Below are 21,920 nucleotides of genomic sequence, written 5' to 3'. Positions count from 1 at the left end.
GAATAGACAGAATTTAAAGTCTTTTTTCTAAGTAATTGTGATATAAAACCCACTCATTTACTTGCTTGTATGCAGAGAATTATGACTAGATGAGGTGTGTTTAACCTCTTTAATCTGTATATGTACCCATTTTATTCTAAAATTCAGTTAAAGGATTAGAATGTTTTAAAAATGGTTAACATTTGAGTAATGATAAAATACAGAATAAGCAAAAAATTAGGTAGAAAGCATATGAATTTAAGCATTTAGTATTGCGATTTTTAATTTACATGTTTTAGTTATAATACAAATTAATGAATTAACCTTTCTGACTTAAGTTCCTCATCAATACTTAATTTTTTAATTTTTTGTTATTTATGCTAAAATAGAGTTTTCCATTTTTCTTTTTCCTGTACTTTTAAACAAGAAATCCTTTGAAATCAATTTAATTTTCCATTCCATAAAGCAGAACAATCACATTACATTTCTTTTCTTTCTTTTTCTTTCTGCTTTCTTTCTTCCTTCTTTCTTTCTTTTCTTTCTTTCTTTCTCTTTCTTTCTTTCTTTCTTCCTTCCTTTCTTCCTTTCTTCCTTTCTTCCTTCCTTCCTTCCTTCCTTCCTTCCTGCCTTCCTTCCTTCCTTCCTTCCTTCCTTCCTTCCTTCCTTCCTTCTTTCTTCTTTCGTTCTTTCTCTTTCTTTCTTTCTTTCTTTCTTTCTTTCTTTCTTTCTTTCTTTCCTTCCTTCCTTCCTTTTTTGGTTTTTCGGGTCACACCGTTTGATGCTCAGGGGTTACTCCTGGCTAAGCACTCAGAAATTGCCCCTGGCTTGCAGGGACCGTATGGGATGCCAGAGGATCGAACTGCAGTCTTTCCTTGGCTAGCGCTTGCAAGGCAGACACCTTACCTCTAGCGTCACCTCGCCAGCCCCACATTTCTTTTATATATGTTATAATGTGTGTATATGTATATAACTAATTAATTTCGTTTTAATATGATATATTTAATATTTAAAATGCTCAATTATTTTTATTCGCTTGACTTGGGAAAATATGCGTGTATATGCAGAAGGAAAGAATCTAAATAATGCAAATTTGCAGACCCATTTTTGTTTTTCTAAAAATCAGTTTTCTCTGATATCAGAAATATAGTTTTTAACATTGATAATAATTGTTAAAAATCTGGGAACCATATTAGCTTTTCTCCTGATTTGTTCCCTTTTTTTTATTCCTCTTTTTTTCTTACAAATCTGGCACTGAAGTTTCATTTCTTTGTATGTCCAACTTGAATTTCTCCCATACAGATGTATTCATTTCCAAATGCTGCAGAATGCAAATCGGTGATGTTAGGACAGCTAGCCAAAGGCCCCCTGTGCTGACCACTTAAGGCAGGGAACTGAGATCCCACCACGTGGGACTGGCCTTCAGGGCCTGGTAACTGGGGCCCTGGGGGGGAGGGAGTGTGAGAGAAACTCCTCCCCTACGCATACTGGACCCCCTCAGGGGTGTCTTTTCTTACTAGTATTCATTTTCAAAAGTGCAGGGGCACATTTCTGCCTGTGCAACAAATATACTTTTTAACCATTATCCAACAATGTTCTTAATTTTAGATGGTTCCTAAGAAAGGAAACGGAATGCCCAAGATTTGGATAATAACACTCAAAATAGATCTCTAAAGTCAGTCTACATGTGGAAGTGACTTTTTATACAGTGGTCCTCTCTGAGGGCCAAGCTTAAATCATAAACAATTCATCTATACAATGTATATAGCCCCCTTATATATTGCCCCTCCTCCACCCCAGAGTTCCTTCTACTTCCTCATTTCCCAACCCAATCCGTTATCTTCCCCTTATTTAACCCTCTTTACCCTCAGTTCTTAACTCATTAGGCACCAAGACCTCCTGTCCCAATAGACCACCATCCAGCTCCTCAATGAAAGACACCCTCTCGATCCCCCATCTCATATCTCTGCAAGAAACCACAACCAACACGCCTGCTGACTCATACTTTGTGGACCCTCTCACCACCATCAAATTATGGACTGTTGCATGATACCGGAATCAGCTTCAGCAAAACCCACAGCTCAAGGACATTATATGATTCCATAATGCCGCAAATCATGTCTCAAACTCAAGACCAAGGTCTGTGATATGAAGAAGTGCCTTGGCCTTTACTCCCCACAAAAATATCTCAAAAGACCTAATTGGGAGGCCTCCATTGCCTATGTAAGCTTAATACCTTTATAATTATGCATTGTAAATTGTGTATTCCTAAAATATACAGGTAGCCTCCTTCACCACTTTTTTTTCAAATACCTTTTTTAACTCAGTTTTATTTATTTAATCTATTTTTTACATATACATATTTTCTCTATCCTCACCAGTTTTAGGGCTGCTTGGTACAAAAACCAAGAAAACATCTTGCCTGGGATAAAAGCTCAGATCAAAACCAGACCACAGAGACTGTGTAGCCTGTCATCCTTACCCAGAATAGCACCAGAAATACAATGACACCATACGCTTTTGATAGGCACAGTAAAAAGAGGGGAAACCATAGACACAGAAACAAGATCTTATCTTCTAGAGATAATAATTCATTCTTTTTATAACAAAACGGTGCCTCCCATCCTGAACACGAATCACATGGATACAACTCAGTCTCCATGAGATTGGACAGTTTCAGTCCAATCCCAAACCCCAGATCCCAGTTAAGTGATTTCTAAAAGTCAACCAATTCTTCTGCAATTATTCTGCATATCTGCCACATGCTCAAAGCAATGATAAGTGAAAAATTATAGAACAACATATACAAAGGTGAGTCATGATTAATAACCAGAGATTCATGATGTACATATTAAGTATGTGTATATGAATATACTGCATTGTTTCTTATTATGTATTGGTATGTAAATAAAAATGGATTTAAAAACTGGGAGAATAGCAAGAGTAGAAAGGCTCCATCATGATTTGATAGTTAGGCCTTCATGTGGCTTACTGGAAATAAAAATATTTTCAATTTAGAAAGGAAGAACAATAGTGGAGACTACTTAGAAAGATATGAGAGTATATATTGGTAAATAATAATGTAAGAATGAATGTACTATTACAGACACATTTTCAAACGTTTTCCGTGCAGCCTTTTCTCATATTATATAACATATTTTAAGTAAGGATTGGGAGAGAAAATAATGATTGCTTTGTCTATTTACTTATTTAAACATTCTTCTTTTTTTCCAGTGGAATAGGCTTGCCTTTAATTTTTCATCTTTATATATCTGTGAGTGTTGTGATTCCCTTTATATTCATTGAGTTGAATGCTCAGGGATATATTCACTCACATTTTCTGTCATTTCTCATCTTTATTTTTGTGTAAAACAAACGAAAACCACCTATCAGAAAGTAGATAATTTTACATTATGACTTTTTATATCATTTCCAACATTTTGTATTGTCCAAATTTTTATGTACACTCTTAATCTATGCTTTTAAAACCTCATAGTTATCCACTTGTCTTCTTCACTTTCTACTTATTTTTCCTTCCCTGAGGCAATGATGCAAAATATTCCTTTGTTAATAATATATGGTTTTATATCAAATAATTATAGTGGTATTGAGTGGGTTAAGGGAATACACATAATTGGGGCCATTTATGCTATACATGTGATTTCTGATGTCCTCTGCATAAAAGTACTGATCCCTCCACAGAGAACTACCATAATCATGTGAATGAATGAGGGAACTGGAAAGCCTTTCTGGAGTATAGGTGGGGGTGGGGTGGGATGGAGGGAGATTTGGGACATTGGTGGTGGGAATGTTGCACTGGTGAAGGAGGGGTTCTTTACATGACTGAAACCTAATCACAATCATTTATGTAATCAAGATGTTTAAATAAAGAAAAAATGAAAAAAAGTACTGATCCCTGAGAATAGTTGTTTGTTTACTTAAATATCACCACCTCCTCAAAAACATACAAAATGGCACTGACTAACTGTAGTATCTCATTTCTACCATTAACTTTGAATTTATAATTGTTTGTGGATCTCAAATTTCATAGATCCAATTTACCACCCTATCTATGTGTAAGGAGTTTATCTCCTACATTCACAATTTGCATACCTTTCTACAGATTCAAATTCCTTTTTAAAATATGAAAGAAGCTTTTGTTTACATTTTACATTTTTGTTGAGATGAAAAGCAGTACATAACAGTGAAAATATTAGACAAATAACAAGTCAGATGTGTAAAATATGGTAAAATACAATGCTAATCTAAATTCACATGTCTCAATTTCTTTAAGCCTTGATAAAATACCTATTAATTTACATAGTGATTAAGACACTTAGCAATTATCAGTCTTTCTGTGGAAAGTATATACTTGTACAGCACCACTGCCAGTTTTTTCAAGATACATTAACATTTGTGATTTTTCAAGTTATTCAACAACCATTTGATTTTGAATCTAAATGAGAAAAGAGAAATATGGTATAAGGGAAAGAGAGAGAGAGAGAAAGAGAGGGAGACCTAAAGCCAAATGCTTGACCTTTTTGTTTCTATAAATTACTGCTAATTTATTTATCTTAGTACTGGTATAAATCTGTCAGCTGAAATTAAATTGTATACAGAATATTAACTAAAATTCTCCACTTACGTTTAAATCCCTCAAATACCTCTAAGCTTGATTGTCTATAATATCTCTCACTATTTGCTTCATGTTTTTATAGTATTTAGATTAATCTGAGTTTTTATTTTTATTTTTTGGGGGGTCCAGTTTGGCAGTACTCAGGGGTTTTTCCTGACTCAAAGTTCATTGATAATTTCTGAAATTTTGGAGAATAATGGAGGGTGCTTGGGATGAAACCCAGTTCTACCATATGAAAGGCCCTGCTAGAAATACTATCAATCTGACTGGATATGTTTTAATTAGAACATAATTGCCCTTGGTAAGACAGGCTCCTCAATGTTGTACTCTTCAAAATACTTACAAAACCTTTTTTCCCTTTTGTGCCAAACCTGGCAGTGCTCAGGGTTAATTCCGCCTCTGAACTCAGGAATTAGTCCTAGTGTATTCAGATAACTCTGTGGGTTTCAGGGTTCAAGGCTAATGCCATAACCCTATACTATAGCTCAGGCTCCTCTTTCCAGAGCCTTTATAGTCACTCTGATGTTATCTGTACTCTTCTTTGTATATTCTTAAGTGTAAGTAAAGGATTATCATAAATATTCTTGCAATTTATTTATTATACTCCTTTAATGTTTTGACCATGTAACCTCTACTGTAACTAATTCTGAATATCTCCATGTTCACTCTGGGTTCACAAAAGAAAAAATATTAAAACTAGTCTAGAATGACACACTTTGTTATTACTCAGCAAAGGATCTGATTTAAAGTGAATCAAATTGAGTATAATAAATATGAAGAAATATTATGTGTTGTGGAATTTATTTATATACTAAATGAAAATGTAAGGGGAATTGCTAATTTTATAGAATTCTTTTTTTAATCATAACTGAAAACTCATAATGTTTTCATAATATGAAAACATATTATCTCATGGTTTCCTCAACAGACCTAACAAGAATAAAAATATTTATTGTTTAACATATAAAAATAGAAATGGATAGATGTTAAATGCTTTTTTGTAACTATACAATTAGAATATTCCAAAACTACAAAATAAGCTATAAAATATAAGTTTTCTCAGTTAAAAAGCTGGGCATATATCTTAGTGGTAAAGCAATGTCTTTATATACATGAAATCTAGATTTAATTAATGCACTGAAAAAATATAAATAAATGTCAATACTGTCATGAATGTAATTTGGGGAGAGTAGTTAAGAAATAAACCATTTGCCTTGCATATATATATATATATATATATATATATATATATATATATATATTCCTGTATTGATCCTTGCTTGACATTGCAATAAATCATAGGCTCATACTAATAAACAAATATATATTGTACATTATATTATGGGAAGTAGGGGATTAATATACAATTGGAAGACTCCAATATTTGTATTTCTCATGCTTATAATCCGGTATTTGGTTCATGCTTTTAACAAATACTTATTAATTGCCAATTCATATAAACAGTCTTCATGAATGTGCTGCAAATTATACACATAATCATTCATGACACAGGAGTACAGAAAAGAGATTATCATGGCACTAGACTTTCTGATGAGTCTAGTATGTAGCAATTTTCAAACCTAAATTTACCTACAAACATTTCTTCCACATTTCATATGCCCTGCTTGTCTCAAAATCTATCTAGTGGATTTAAATCATAACAGTTCAGTGGCTGGATTTGACTCAAAAAGACGTAATACACGAATAAAAATATAACACACAGCTTGAAAATGTTAACTAAAATCTCAGTATAAATTAGATCTATCTATATGTTGATCATGTGACAGTTACCATGTCTTTTTTGATGTAATGGATACTGATAAGCCCATTAGGGTCAAAAACTCAACCTTGAAAAATTGCTTATTTTAATGATCTATACTACTCAGGCTGCTGAGTAAGATTCTCAGGTTTCTCTCAGATAGAAAATTTGGCAGAAATGCTTAGTCTGATGTAACATTCAATCTCATTTTGATCTTCTCTCACATAGCAATTATATTAAAAATTCTAAGTTTTGAGAAGTGCAAATGACTGCAGCATGGATATATAATGTGTAGGCTCAAATAAAATGTTTTTTAATTTATGGATTCATTTTTATCTCACTATCTATTGTTCTTATTGCTATTTAATCTACGAAACCTCACTAAGTTATTGATAGTAGCGAGCCAGTACATAAAGGAATGGATCTGACCATATGGCTAAGATATTATTTTCAAGGATTTCTTGGGAGTTAGTAAATGTATATGTGTGTTAAATAAATTATTTCTAGAGGTTAAAAAAGGTAATAATTAATAGCTTCTGGGCCCAAATGATAGTACAATGAGTAGGCTGTAGCCTTGCCTGCAGCCTTGCATGCAGCCAATCAACTTTTGAGCCCTTGCATCTTGTATTTCCCCTGAGTTTACCAGAAATCATACCTGAGTGAGAGCTAGACTAAGAAAACTGGCTGTGGACGTTCCCAAAATAATTTAAAATTTCTATGCAAATTATAACATGACCATGAAGATCCCAAGTAAATAACTGAGAAAGGCCAAAGAAGTAAATATGTGGCATCTGTTAGTATGATGAAGTTGATCAAAATAAATAAAATAGAATGGTCTCATAGCAGTAGCTTAACTGGCAGAATGCAAACCTGATGACCTCCAGCTCCAAATCCCTCTCACTAGTATGAGACCAGTGTCACAAGGTGCTTCCATGTGCCCAAGCACTACTGTTGGTGTCATCAAATAAAACAAAATGTAATGAATTTTATTAATGTAGTATGCGGGTTTTAAATGATGTCTAAAATTTAAGCAAGAAAAATAAATTAAAATTAAAAATGGGGCTGGAGAGATAGCATGGAGGTAGGATGCTTGCCTTGCATGCAGAAGAATGGTGGTTCAAATCCCGGCACCCAATATGATCCCCTGAGCCTGCCAGGAGCGATTTCTGAGAGTAGAGCTAGGAATAACCCTGAACACTGCTGTGTGTGACTCCCTCCAAAAAGTAAAAAATAAATAAAAGAAGATGAGATTGGCATATGCCATAGAATTGCTGAATCTAAACTGAATATATATATTCTGGTCTACAGGATATCTAACTACTGATGCAAAATATAGCCAAAGTAATATGCTACATTTGTGAACCTTCTATTAATTATACTTTATGTGCAAAAAATGAAAGATATTGCAAAGTGTTTTCTAAAAAATATAATCAGCATTGTATACCCAAACTGATTGTAACAGTATAGATTCAAACACTGTTCTAAAAACTTATTCTCAATTATTGAATGTTTGTGATTTGTAATGCTCTCATATGCATTTTCTCATGAAAGTCTGCAAGTATTTATTGCACTACTTTATGGCAAATAAACCTAATCTCAGAATAACTTGCTCAAATTCATACATTTAATGTTTGAGAAAAATGGAATTAAAACTATATTTATTTTGGCAAAGATTATGTTATCTAGATATTACAATATGCCCCCTCATTCCTCATCTAATAAGAAAACTGGCTAAATGATTAGGGATAATTTACTGAAGTTAAAAAAAAAAGATAACCCAGAACCCCAGATTCCATACTTGGAACAGACACATGTCCCAGCAACAGCACCAGGAACAAAACTCCTCCTGGGTAAACTCCAAATACCATTCTGGCATCAAATTGCACCAGTTTTAACATGATATCCTGACATGAGGAAATGGCAACAACCTAGCTCAGAGTGGGCTGCCCTATCTCATCACCTAACTGTGTAATGCAATCAGGAGACATATCATCATTTGCCCTAAGCAAAAACTAAAATCACTGTTTACAGAAGACTGACCTTGACAAACATGGACTGAACAGAACCTCTCAAGGGACCAATGAGGAAGTTCCTAGCCTAGGCCTCGGCCTAGGATTTGTACAAAAACCAAGATCTCTAATTCCAGAGGTCTGATTTTGACAACTGCGACTATGCAGAACTTCTGGAACCATGCTGAAAGACTATCGCCAGGCTCTAACCTAGTATCTGAGGAAAAACCAAGACCACTAATTAAAGAAGACTGATTACAACAACAGTGATAGAACAGACTCCTAGAACCGTAAAGAAAAACTCCCCTAGCCTTTGCCGTATGACCTATGCAAATAACAAGATCTCCAGCTACAGAGACGGGATGCCATCACCCACATCTGAGCAGAAAGATTTCTGACACCAGAAAAAGACCTTGGGATGTGTGAATGAGTGAGTATGGAGCCTGCAGTTGTTTTCATGGCAGTATGCTTCAAGGTTGGAGAAACCCTGTATCTCTTAGACCAAGGAAATACCCATTCTAATTTCCCCAATATTTACCGTGCTTATGCAAAAAAAATAAGAAGAAAAAGATGTAGAGGAAGAGGAGGAGGAGTAGACAAGGAGGAGGAGCAGAAGAAAAAAGAAGAAAGAAGAAGGAAGAAGAAGAAGGAAGAAGAAGAAGAAGAAGAAGAAGAAGAAGAAGAAGAAGAAGAAGAAGAAGAAGAAGAAGAAGAAGAAGAAGAAGAAAGAAGAAAGAAGAAGTAAGAAGAAGAAGAAGAAGAAGAAGAAGAAGAAGAAGAAGAAGAAGAAGAAGAAGAAGAAGAAGAAGAAGAAGAAGAAGAAGAAGAAGAAGAAGAAACAACCCCTTTTTAAGAAGTTGCTGGTCTTTTTTGTTGCTCTGTTTTGTTTTTTGTGTGTTTCTTTGAAGCTGAGGGTTTTGGTGTTTGATTTATTCTTTTTTATTTTTTGTACTTTTGTTGTTACTCCTTTATTGTTTTTTGTTTGTTTGTTGTCTTATCTGGATTTGTTTTGTTGCCTTTTTCTTTTTTTCCCCTTTTTCTTTTAAATGGATATTTATAACACCTAGATGGACTCCTAGTTTTTCTCGTTTTTGTTTGCCTTTTTTTTTCTTTTCTTCTCCCATATCTTTCTTTATATCTGTAATAGAGCCACATTGCTGGAATCACCTTGATCAACATAATAATTGGAGGGAGAAAATAGATGCTACCAAGACCAGACAGTCGTATGTTCATTTGATGGAAATAAAAACTGATCAGACTTGAATACCAAAGCCAAAGTCAACAACAACAGAATCGATACCCAATCTACAACAAACTGTACAATGGGGAACAGTTGCACTAGCATTATGTGGGTAAAGGAGGGATATCTGGGATGCATGCTGGGAACAGGGGTGGAGGGAGGACAACACTAATGATGGGAATGCCCCTCATTCATTGTCACTATGTGCCTTAAATATTACTGTGAAGGAATTGTAATTCACTTTGACCACAATAAAAATTAAAAAAAATAAGGAACATAAGTACTTTTATAACAAGAAAGAATAATGCAATATGCAATAGTAGATTTCCAGTATAGCAAGTTTATTTCCTTAAAGACCATAATAATAGCCAAACATTTTGAAAAGATATAATGATAATAATACTATGTATTGATAAAGTAGTAATACCAAACAGTTTCTCTGAAATACCTAAATAATTTTTCAACATATTGAACTGGAAATACATTCATAAGCACTTCAAGAAATGGAATATAAGTTGCTTCTTCCATTACAATGAACTGTTTGACTATTCATAGTTTCTAGACTATTTAGTATTCTTAGAGAATTATGCACATTTTTATTCTCTTGAATAAATTTCAATGAAATATGCATAATTTGAATAGCATGCTATCTGATCTGAAAATAAATATGCTTGGCAGGAAACTACCTGGCTCTTCTTGCCAATTCTGCTATCAATTTATGATTATACCATTCCTGGTTCTTTTTTCATCATGTGTGTTAATTGCCTAAATATACATTTTAAAAATGGTTTTTAGGTCTTCTGTGTGTTGGAGTAAAACAGTTTTTAGGACATCTAAATTGTGATTAAAATTAGGCTGAGAAGGACTGAACCTAGCACCAGAATAATAGTACAGTGGATAGAGTGCCTTGCATGAATTTGAGCCCAGTTTGATCCCTGGAATCCCACATGGTCTCCTAAGACCCACACACCCAATAGTGATTCCTGAGAGCAGGAGGAGAATGCCTGAGCATCACTAATTGTGGACCAGAAACAAAAAAAACATAATATATTTAATAAAGTCAAGAAATTTCATTACTCAAAGTGAAATAATGGTAACAGCATTAATTGAAATTCAAAACATTATATGCTAAGTAGAGTTGCTAGTAAAATGTTAGAATTTAAGTGTAAGAAAAAAGCATAATATGGGAATTATAGATATGACAGTCTCTAGCATGCTCTACTTTAAGCTAGTTTGACATTGAGAAAGTCATGTCATTTATTGAACTGAGAAATTTAGCAGTAGTAGTTTCTAAATTTCTTTATACCACAGGGGAGTTGATGTGGGCCCAGCTCCCATAAAGAAATGCAGGGATAGAGTAAATAACTTCATCTAATACACAACCAAGACTGCCAGTGTAAAAGTCATTGGATGTGAGGAGAAGCTTTTTTTGGCCCTTATAGATTACACATAATCCAATGTAATTTTATAGACATTAAATTTTTCAAAATAAGCCCAATGTCTTCATATATGCACAGAAACCATTATATCAAGGGAGTAGGTACTTGTAACTGGGTAATGTCCTGATCATATGAGTTATAATATGTATCATATTGTAATAATATATAATATAATATAATATAATATAATATAATATAATATAATATAATATAATATAATATAATATAATATAATATAATATAATATAATATAATATAATAAATAATATAATATTATTATAATAATAATAATAATTAGAAGCCATTTTACTGAGCTGGCCCACGGCTCTCAGTTATTTGTGATTTGTGATAATATAATATAATATAATAATATAATAATAATAATAATTAATAATAATAATAATTAGAAGCCATTTTACTGAGCTGGCCCGCGGCTCTCAGTTATTTGTGATTGTGGAAAGAACTCTTACCTGAAAGAAAGAAGGGCGGGAGTAAAAGAGGACACCAAGTCAAGGATTCTGATCAAAGTGTCAATTTTATTTTAAACAAGCAGGCTTATATAGGAAGTGAATAATAGTGGGGGATTTCATAATGGGTGGTTACATGAACAACACAATCTCTAGGGGTATTTATAAAAATCACAATGCTCTGCCAGCATACCTCCTGCAAGTACATACATGTTATAACAAGCCTTCCTGTGTGGTCAAATTCTTGCAGGGCAGTCTGCATCAACTCCTGCACATTTGGCAGGTACACATCTTAAGTTCAGATTAAGGGCAATGCTGAGACAAAATGTCTGAGGCAAAATGGCTGTACTTATGCTAAGCTATATTTCAGAGGATCTGGCTCCCAACAATCTTACTACTAATAGGAGTGCAATTGCAGTGTGATGGGGCAGAGCTCAACAAGGAGCTTGAAAAGAAGCCCTGGTACCAGCTAGTATTATTGACAGATATCAGAGTTATCTCTGCAAGGACTTTTTAAAGAAATTATTGCATTGATGTAACTTCTTTTGAATCTAGAAAGACAAAACATGTCAACCAAAATAGCTGAATATGTTAGATAACCTAATTAACTCATTTGTGAATTATTGTGAGTAAAAAAAGCACAATTACAAAATCTGGGACAAAGTCCACTTTCATTTATTTTTTGGCCACAGCCATTTGATGCTCAGGGGTTACTTCTGGCTAAGCACTCAGAAATTGCCCCTGGCTTGGGGGGACCATAGGGACGCCAGGGGATCAAACTGTGTTCCTTCCTTGGCTAGCACTTGCAAGCAGACACCTTACCTCTAGCACCACCTCACCGGCCCCTTAACATTTTTTTGTTGTTGTTTTGTTTAAAGTCCACTTTCATCAGGTAGAGGGATGGGTATTTTAAGAATGAGAGCTGTTTTTGCAGAGCACTCAATGCTTTTCTATATGATAAAGGCTAATGAAACAGGAGCTCAAAGTGCTAAATTCTGAAAAACATAACTTTGAGCCACTATGGTTCTTCAAATCATTATGTTATCAATTATAATGATAGTAATTAAAATTTTATTTCTAAATTATATATACTTAAATTTTACACCATTAAGTTAAAAACATGTTGTTGGGGTTGCATAAATAGTGAATGGGTTAATGTGGCTTATTTTGCATGCGACCAGATCAAGATTTGATCCATAACACCACATATGTTTCTCAAATAAACCCCATAAGTGAACCCATGAGCACAGGAGTAAACCTTGAGAACCAATGGGTATAACCTCCAGATCAAAATAATATCAATAGTAATAATAATAAGATAAAATAAATTGCTAAATAGGAGTGTCATTTTTTAGAATGGTAAATTAGCTACTCATTTGGTAATACATGTAATATAGATATGAAAAAGTATGAAATGCTGATCTTGGTAAGAAAAAGAAAAAAAATAATTCTATGATTCAATGGAAATTTATCAAGTTATTTATCAACATACAGTACTGCAATATTATGATTAATGCTAAAAAATTGTGTAACATGAAATTTTATTGCTTATATTTTATTTCCTAATTGTTAAAGTTAGAAATGCATATTTTAAAAAATAAAATTTTAGCAATCTGAGATTATTAAGGGACAACAAAAAATAACAAATATAATGAAAGCATTTAGTATTTGAAACTTTACATTTGCTTCCTTCATTTCCACTAAATAATAAAATACAAAGAGATTGAATAATAATAAAATAGATTATATTGTGTGATAAATACAAAATTATTCTAATGAATGAACAGACCATTTATGATCTTCTAAAACATAAGTATTTATGTTAACTATCGAAAAGTTGTCTAATTCCATTAATTATTTAATAAAAAATTTTGAGAGTTTTGGGTCATACCAGTGGTGCTCAAGTATTACTCATGGATCTTTACTCAGAAATCACTCTGGCAAGCACAGGGGATGCCAGGAATCAAACCAGAGTTTATCCAGGTTGGACTAGTATAAGGCAAGCGACCTACATTTGTTCTATTACTCTGACCCCAATTATTTAATAATTTTTAGAAGTGAGGCATTTCTTAAATTTTAGTGATATTTTTCTTTTATGAATGCCTATTAATATTAATGCTTATTTTAATTCATTGTTAATATTTCATTGTTATACACATTTATTACCTAGAATCCCATGTTACTTTGTATCAATAGTGTAGCACTATCTATAGAAATTTTCTTTTTTTTTTTTTTTTTTTTTGGTTTTTGGGCCACACCAGTTTGATGCTCAGGGGTTACTCGTGGATATGCACTCAGAAATCGCCCCTGGCTTGGGGGGACCATAAGGGACGCCGGGGGATTGACCGCGGTCTAGTCCATCCTACGCTAGCGCTTGCAAGGCAGACAACTTACCTCTAGTGCCACCTTCCCGGCCCCAGAAATTTTCTTTTGGGAGTCCTCCACAGCAAGAACCATGTTTCCTTGATTTCTTTATCTTATTTAAAAAATTATTCTCGTTGCTCTTTTAACACTGACCTCTGAAGTAGCTGCATTTTGCAGAAATATATTTGGCAGCTTTAAATTGTCACTGAACTTCTGCTAAACTGTACTATCAATGTTTCAATAAAAAGGCATTTCAAAATTTCAGAATACTAGTTTAGCTTTAGATAGTTAAAATTTGATGACTACTAATTTCACTTGATAATTCTATCAGATATTTATTCAAAGTTAGTGCTATAATACTGGCATAACCATAAAGCAACACTTGTTCTGAAATTCAGGCAAGCTTGAAAAACAAGTAGGGATCTATCACTTTTCTTACCAGTGTATTTCTTTTATACCATACAACATATGTAATATTACCCATTGAAGGAAGAATATTAAGCAGGTAAATTTAATACAAATAAGCTAACAGTAGAAAACTCAAATAAGTTTCCATTTAAATAGTTATAGACATTTTCTTTAATTTGTTTATTTTTATAACTTTACTAAAACAAATATTTTTATATAAGTGTTCATAATAACAGATTTTATGGTATTCAATGTTCCAACACCATTTCCACCAATAGTGTAATATTTCCTCCCTAATCATCACCAGTTTCCCCACCACCTCATGTCTGCCTCATTGAGTGGAATAGAATAATTTATTTTATAAACTATATTAAATTTTACAACTATATGTATGACTAATGAAATTATATAAAAATTTGCTTCTGGAGAAACTGTGAGTGCTGCCTCTGTGTGTTTGTCTCCTGTCCTGTCTCCTGAACCTCTTGGGAGTGGGCCGAAAACGGCCCAGAAAATTTGCTCTCCCAGAGGATCAATCAAGTGGCCGGAACACCAAGGAACTGCTTCCAAACATGAAAACCGGCTATAAGCAGTACTTCGCAGAAGGCAGGTCCCTTGTTTGTGACGTCAGGCTGGGAAAATCTATGCCAGCCCTGTGGGGCCTGACTGTGAGAAACTGTGAGAAATTACACAGCCATGTGCTCTTTCTAAGGAAAGAACACCACTGCAACAAGAAAAAAAAATCACACTAAGAACTGTGCTGGATCACTAAAGTCCAGCATTTCTCCCTGGACTATCTTCTCTTCTGCATGCTTGGGCCTAAGATTTGATTCTGTATGAGGCTTTATCCACAGAGGGCTCCCCTTTCTTGGAAGCAAGTCAACCGACCCAGAAAGGGCAGAGCCAGAGGAGTGTGGCCATGCACATCATTTAGCCAATGAATACCACCACAACACATAGAGAACCTCACAATACAAGGGTGAAAATGGGGAAATAAAGCAGGCCAGCATCAGACATAAAAAATGAAGATGAGAATTCTGATGACCAGAAATCGGCCAACCAACTAATCAATATCTCAGATAAGGAGTTTAGACAAGAAATATGGAAGATGCTCAAAGAACTCAAAGACACCATGGATCGAGTTGAACAGAACACTAATAAGAACCAAGAAAATATGAAGACAGAAATCAGAAAACTCCAAACTGAAATAACAGGTCAAATAACAGGCCTGAAAAACTCAGTAAACAAATTGAATAACAAAATGGATAAGCTCTCCAACAGGGTAACAGAAGCTGAGAATAGAATTGGTGCTGTGGAAGATGAGATAAATAACAAATCCATATAGTGGGAGAGATTGGAGAAAAAACTTAAAGCTAATGATCAGACAATGAAAAATTAGTCAAAGAATGGGAACACATGTAAATAGAAGTCTATGATAAGCTCAACAGAAACAACTTAAGAATATTGGAGTCCTGGAGACCCAGGAAGAAACTTTCCAGGAAGAATCAATGTTCAAGAGCATCATTAAAGAGAGACTTCCAGAGCTAAAGAATATATGCAATCAAATCCTGAATGTCCGAAGAGTACCAACCAAAAGAGACCCCAGAAAAAATATCTCAAAACACATCATAGTCACAATGACAAATCCCACAGAGACAGAATTCTGAAAGCAACAAGATCAAAAAGGAAAATTACATTCAAGGGAACATCCTTGAGATTTAAAGCAGACCTGTTACCAGAAACACTGAAGGCCAGAAAGCAGTGGTGGGACACAGTGACAAAACTCAATAAAATAAATGCTTCGCCTAGAATACTGTACCCAGCAAAACTCAGTTTCAGATTTGACAGAAGAATACATGGTTTCATAGACAAACAACAGCTCAGAAACTTTACAGACTCAAAACCAATCTTAAGAAAAAACTGAAAGACCTAATTTAAGACAAGTATGACCAAAAGACACACCAAATTTCGATATAAACATGGCATTAAATCCCAAGACAATTATTTCTCTCAATGTCAATGGACTAAATACACCAGTTAAGAGACACAAAGTGGCTAAATGGATTAAAAAACTCAATCCAACCTTCTGCTGCCTACAAGAAACGCACCTGAAGAGTCAGAACAAACATAGACTCAAAATAAAAGGTTGGAGGAAAATTATCCAAGCAAACAACCCATAAAATAGCTGGAGTGGCCATACTAATATCAGATGATGCAAACTTTATATTCAGGAAAGTTGTGAGGGACAAAGATGGATATTTTGTATTAATCAAGGGGTATGTACAGTAGGAATAAATCACTCTCCTAAACATATATGCACCGAATGAGGGGTCAGCAAAATATTTAATGCAATTGTTGACAAATCTGAAAAATAATATCAATAACAACACAATAATTGTGGAGGACCTCAACACAGCTTTGTCAACACTGGATACGTCAACCAGACTGAAACTCAACAAGAATATACTAGACCTGAGAAAAGAAATGGAAGAGGCCTAGTAGATATATATAGGACACTCCATCCCCAGAAACCTAGATACACATACACATTTTTCTCCAATGTACATGGCACATTCTCCAGGATAGACTACATGCTGAAACATAAAACATACCTCCATAGTATTAAGAGAATAGAAATTTTGCAGGCTACCTTCGCTGACCACACGGCTCTGAAATTAGATGTGAAATACAAAGGGACACAGAAGAAAAATTTTAACACCTGGAAGAAAAAAGTCTCATATTGAATAACCAGTGAGTATGAGATGAAATCAAAGAGGAAATCAAAACTTTCCTGGAAACAAATGATAATAAAGACACAAATTATCAGAACTTATGGGACACAGCAAAAGCAGTACTGAGAGGAAAATGTAAAGCTTTGCAAACACATCAGGAAGAAGGCCTACCTGAACAGCTTAATGACACAGCTCATAGAATTAGAAAGTGCTCAACAAAAGGACCCAAAAATAGGGAGACAGAAGAAAATAACCAAGCTGAGAGCAGAAATAAACGAAGTGGAAACCAAAAAAAATATCCAAAAGATCAATGAATGCAGAAGTTGGTTCTTCTAAAAAATAAACAAGATTGATAGACCACTGGCAAAATTAACAAAGAAAGAGAGAGAGAAACTTGATAACTCATACTAGGAATGAAAAAGGAGAGATCACTACTGATATATCCGAGATTCACATGGTAATCAGAGACTACTTTGAGAAACTCTATGCCACTAAAAATGAGAACCTGAAAGAAATGGATAAATTCTTGGACTCTTATAATCTTCCACAGCTGAATGAAGAGGATGTAGCATATCTATACACCCCCATCACTATTGAGGAAATTAAATCTGTAATCAAATATCTGCCCAAAAACAAAAGCCCAGGCCTAGATGGATTCACTAATGAATACTTTCAAACTTTCCAAGAGGAACTATTACCAATCCTGGCAAGACTCTTTCATGAAATCGATAAAATGGGAACACTTTCAAATAGCTTTTATGAAGCCAACATCACCTTGATACCTAAACAGGACAGAGATGCTACCAAAAAAGAAAATAACAGACAAATATCGCTGATGAATGCAGATGCAAAGATCCTCAACAAAATCCTGAAAAATAGGATTCAATGCCTCATCAAGAAGATTATCCACTACAATCAAATATGTTTCATCCCAGGAATGCAAGGATGGTTTAACATCCATAAATCTATCAACATAATACACAACATCAACAACAAGAAAAATAAAAAATCATATGAATATATTAATAGATGCAGAGAAAGCATTTGATAATGTACAACACCCATTCTTTTTTTGCCATATTGAAGGTCACCTTTTTATTTTTTTAATATAATTTTTATTTTTATAATAGTGTCTTACATATTGTTGACAATAATATTATAGGTACATATTAACATAATATCAGGGAGATTCCCATCATCAAATTATCTTCCCTCCACCTCTGTTCCCATCCTACCTCCCATATCCTCCTCCCTCACCCCCACGGCTGCTAGAATACATGGTCCCCTCTGAGCCTAGCTTACTACTTAGTGGTCCTATACCTGTTTTGGTCTTGGTACCTCCCTTGTTTCCTCCTCTACCTGGGAGGCGGTACTAGATAGTTCCAGTTATGTAGTTTTATTTGAAGAAGAGAAAAGTAATAAACTGGGGTAAAAATCAAAACGTCGAAAATGGGCGAAGTCCTTCTAGAGACTCTCATCATCAGTTTGAGAGATGAAGGGAAAAAAGGTGAAACGTCTCAACAGTACAAAAAGATGTGTCAAATAAAATATCCAGTGAGCACTCCAACAATAAAGATAAGCACCACATAAAAGCCATGGTCTTGAGATAAAAAAAAAATACATGGCATAGCACCTAAAGAAAAAGAAAAGAAGAAAATAAATAAATAAATAAATAAATAAATATAAATGGAGACAACAACTTGAGTAACCATACCAAAACGAAGAAATCAACAAAACCTAAATAAATATAAAAAAAATTTTAGTGCATTTTTTCCTTCCTGCACAGGCACAGTAAATATTGGGGTCATTTAAAAAGGAATTCCCTTGGCCTAAGAGATACAGGGTTTCTCCACCCTTGGAGTAAATTGTCATGGGATTAACTATAGACTCCGTTCAGGTTCATTTACTCTCCCCTTGGTGCTTTCGTGCTGTTTGGAAGACTTCTGCTTCGTCCTGGGTGATACAATCAGATCTCTGTTTCTAGAGATCGCGCTATCTGCACAGGTCAAGGGGTGGAACTTATGATGAAGCTTTTCTTTGTGGTTCTAGAAGTTCTGTTCCCTCAGTGTAATTTTAATCCGTCTTCTGTGTTTGGTGGTCTTGGTCTTTGCGCTGATCTTAGGATGGAACCTATGATAGCGTCTTTCACTGTGTTTTCAAAAGACTCATTCCATTGCAATTATCTCAGATGGACCTTTGGAACTGGAGATCATGGTTGTTGTGCAGGTCATAGCTCAAACCCTAGACTATGGCTTTTTTATTGATCACAGGATACATACAGTCTGGTCACGGTTCTATTAATTAGCCAGTCATCTGTAAATCGTGCTCTTGGCATTTGCACTGACCAAAAGGTGACAAGTCTTCTGATTTTTTCTTATCGTCAGCTGGAGGAGAAGGATAACCTGCTCGTAGGTCAAGTTGTTCTCATTTTCCTCAGGATATCGTATTAGAGCTGTCACTTGTTGGTGTCCAAGCAGTATTGAGGATGTCCCGGATAGAATTTGTTTCCTGTAGCTGTCGTGAAGAACTGTGTCATTTCTATGTCTGGGATCCATGGTTCAAGGCTGGATGGATGGTGCCTAAGCACCTGGGGTCTAAATTGGGTCCACATGACATATTTTCAAGGTGGGAGATGTCTCTGTATTGTAAACAAGTATGAGTTCTTATCCCTAGTAGATAAGAACTTGTTTTTATATGTAAGATTTCCTCCTTTTTTAGTATGTCTTTGCAGGGGGAAATGGTGCTACATTAAATTGCCGATGCATTTGGGGTGGAAAAAGAAGAAAATGGAAATAGGTAACACACCAAAAAAATAAAAATAGAAATAAAAATATATGTGCTCAGATATTTATGGAACAAAGATTTAAAAAAATGAAATAACAAAGTAATTAAAGGAAAAAATGGTGCAAGAGACTATCTTACATTTGGGGAATAGCAGGTAAAGAGGTAGTGCAATACAAGTTTTATATTATGATGGAACTTTAGGTTTCCCATTCTCTTTTGAGATTTTCTTGTGGTGTGTGGGTTTCCGGGAGGCTTTTCATCACACACCCTGACCTTCTTGAGATTGACAAAAAGCTTTGCGGCAGGGAGATCTTGGGAAGAGTTCTTGCTTTGGAGCTCAGTACAGTTTCAAGCAACAGTCCACATTAGGAAAAGTTGGTAAGGAGGGTCACGCAGCATGAGTCAGCAGGGGAGTTGGTTGCCTTTTCTTGCCAGGGACAAGGTGTGGGTTTAACTTGGTGCCCCTTTGCTTGGGTGCTGGGTACTGGTTTGTTGGGGTAGGAGGTCAGTCTTGATGCCTAATAGATTAAGAATTGAGGGTGAAGAGTTTTAATGAAGTAAGAAATCTAGATGGGATTAAGAGGTGAAGGGATAGTTGGATTTCCAAAGGGGAGAAAGGAGAAAGTATATGTAAGGGGCAGGAAAGAAGAGAAGAGAAAATACATTAAAAAGAAAAAGAGAAGAGAGAAAGAAGAAAAAGAAAAGATAAAAAAATAAAGTATTGGGAAGAAAGGAGAAAAGGGCAAGGGAATGCTAGTTTGCTTGAATATCTTCGATGATTAGGGCCTGTAGAATAAGTCTGTAGGTCACAGTTGCTGCTTCGACCAACACCCATTCTTGATTAAAACTCTCAGCAAGATGGGAATGGAAGGAACCTTTCTCAATATAGTTAAGGCCATTTACCACAAGCCAGTGGTTTTTCTCAATGGATAAAAACTAAAATCATTCCCTCTAAATCCTGGCACAAGACAAGGCTGTCCTCTCTCACCACTCCTATTCAACATAGCACTGGAAGTACTTGCTATAGCGATTAGGCAAGAAAAAGAAATCAAGGGAATCCAGATAGGAAAGGAAGAAGTCAAGCTTTCACTGTTCGCAGATGACATGATACTCTACTTAGAAAACCCTAAAGACTCTCCCAAAAAGCTTCTAGAAACAATAGACTCATATAGCTGGTGACAGGCTACCAAATTAACACACAAAAATCAATGGCCTTTCTATACACCAATAGTAATAAGGAAGAAATGGACATTAAGAAAACAGCCCCATTCACAATAGTGCCACACAAACTCAAATATCTTGGATTCAACTTGACTAAAAATGTGAAGGACCTATACAAAGAAAACTATAAACCTCTGCTCCAAAAATAAGAGAGGACACACAGAAATGGAAACACATACCCTGCTCATGGATTGGCAGGATTAACATAATCAAAATGGCAATACTTCCCAAAGTACTGTACAGATTTAATGTGATCCCTCTAATGATACCCGTGACATTCTTTAAAAAATACAAATGGCCAAAAGACACATGAAAAAAAAAATGCTCCACATCACTAATCATCAGGGAGATGCAAATCAAAACAACTATGAGGTACCACCTCACACCATAGACATTGGCACACATCACAAAGAATGAAAACAAACAGTGTTGGTGGGGATGTGGAGACTCTTATCCACTGCTGGTGGTAATGCTGTCTAGTTCAACCTTTATGGAAAACGATATGGAGATTCCTCCAAAAACTGGAAATTGAGCTCCCATATGATCCAGCTATACTACTCCTAGGAATATACACTAGGAACACAAAAATACAATACAAAAATCCCTTCCTTACACCTATATTCATTGCAGCACTATTTACCATAGCAGGACTCTGAAAACAACCAAAATGCCCTTCAACAGATGAATGGCTAAAGAAACTGTGGTACATACACAATGGAATATTATGCAGCAGTAGGAGAGATAAAGTCATGAAATTTTCCTATCCATGAGTATACATGGAATCTATTATGCTGAGTGATATAAGTCAGAGAGAGAGAGAGAGACGCAGAATGGTATCACTCATCTATGGGTTTTAAGAAAAATGAAAGACATTCTTGCAATAATAAT

Source organism: Suncus etruscus, chromosome 2 (genome assembly GCF_024139225.1).
Source record: "Suncus etruscus isolate mSunEtr1 chromosome 2, mSunEtr1.pri.cur, whole genome shotgun sequence".
Lineage (NCBI taxonomy): Eukaryota > Metazoa > Chordata > Mammalia > Eulipotyphla > Soricidae > Suncus > Suncus etruscus.
Note: the sequence above shows the minus strand (reverse complement) of the source record.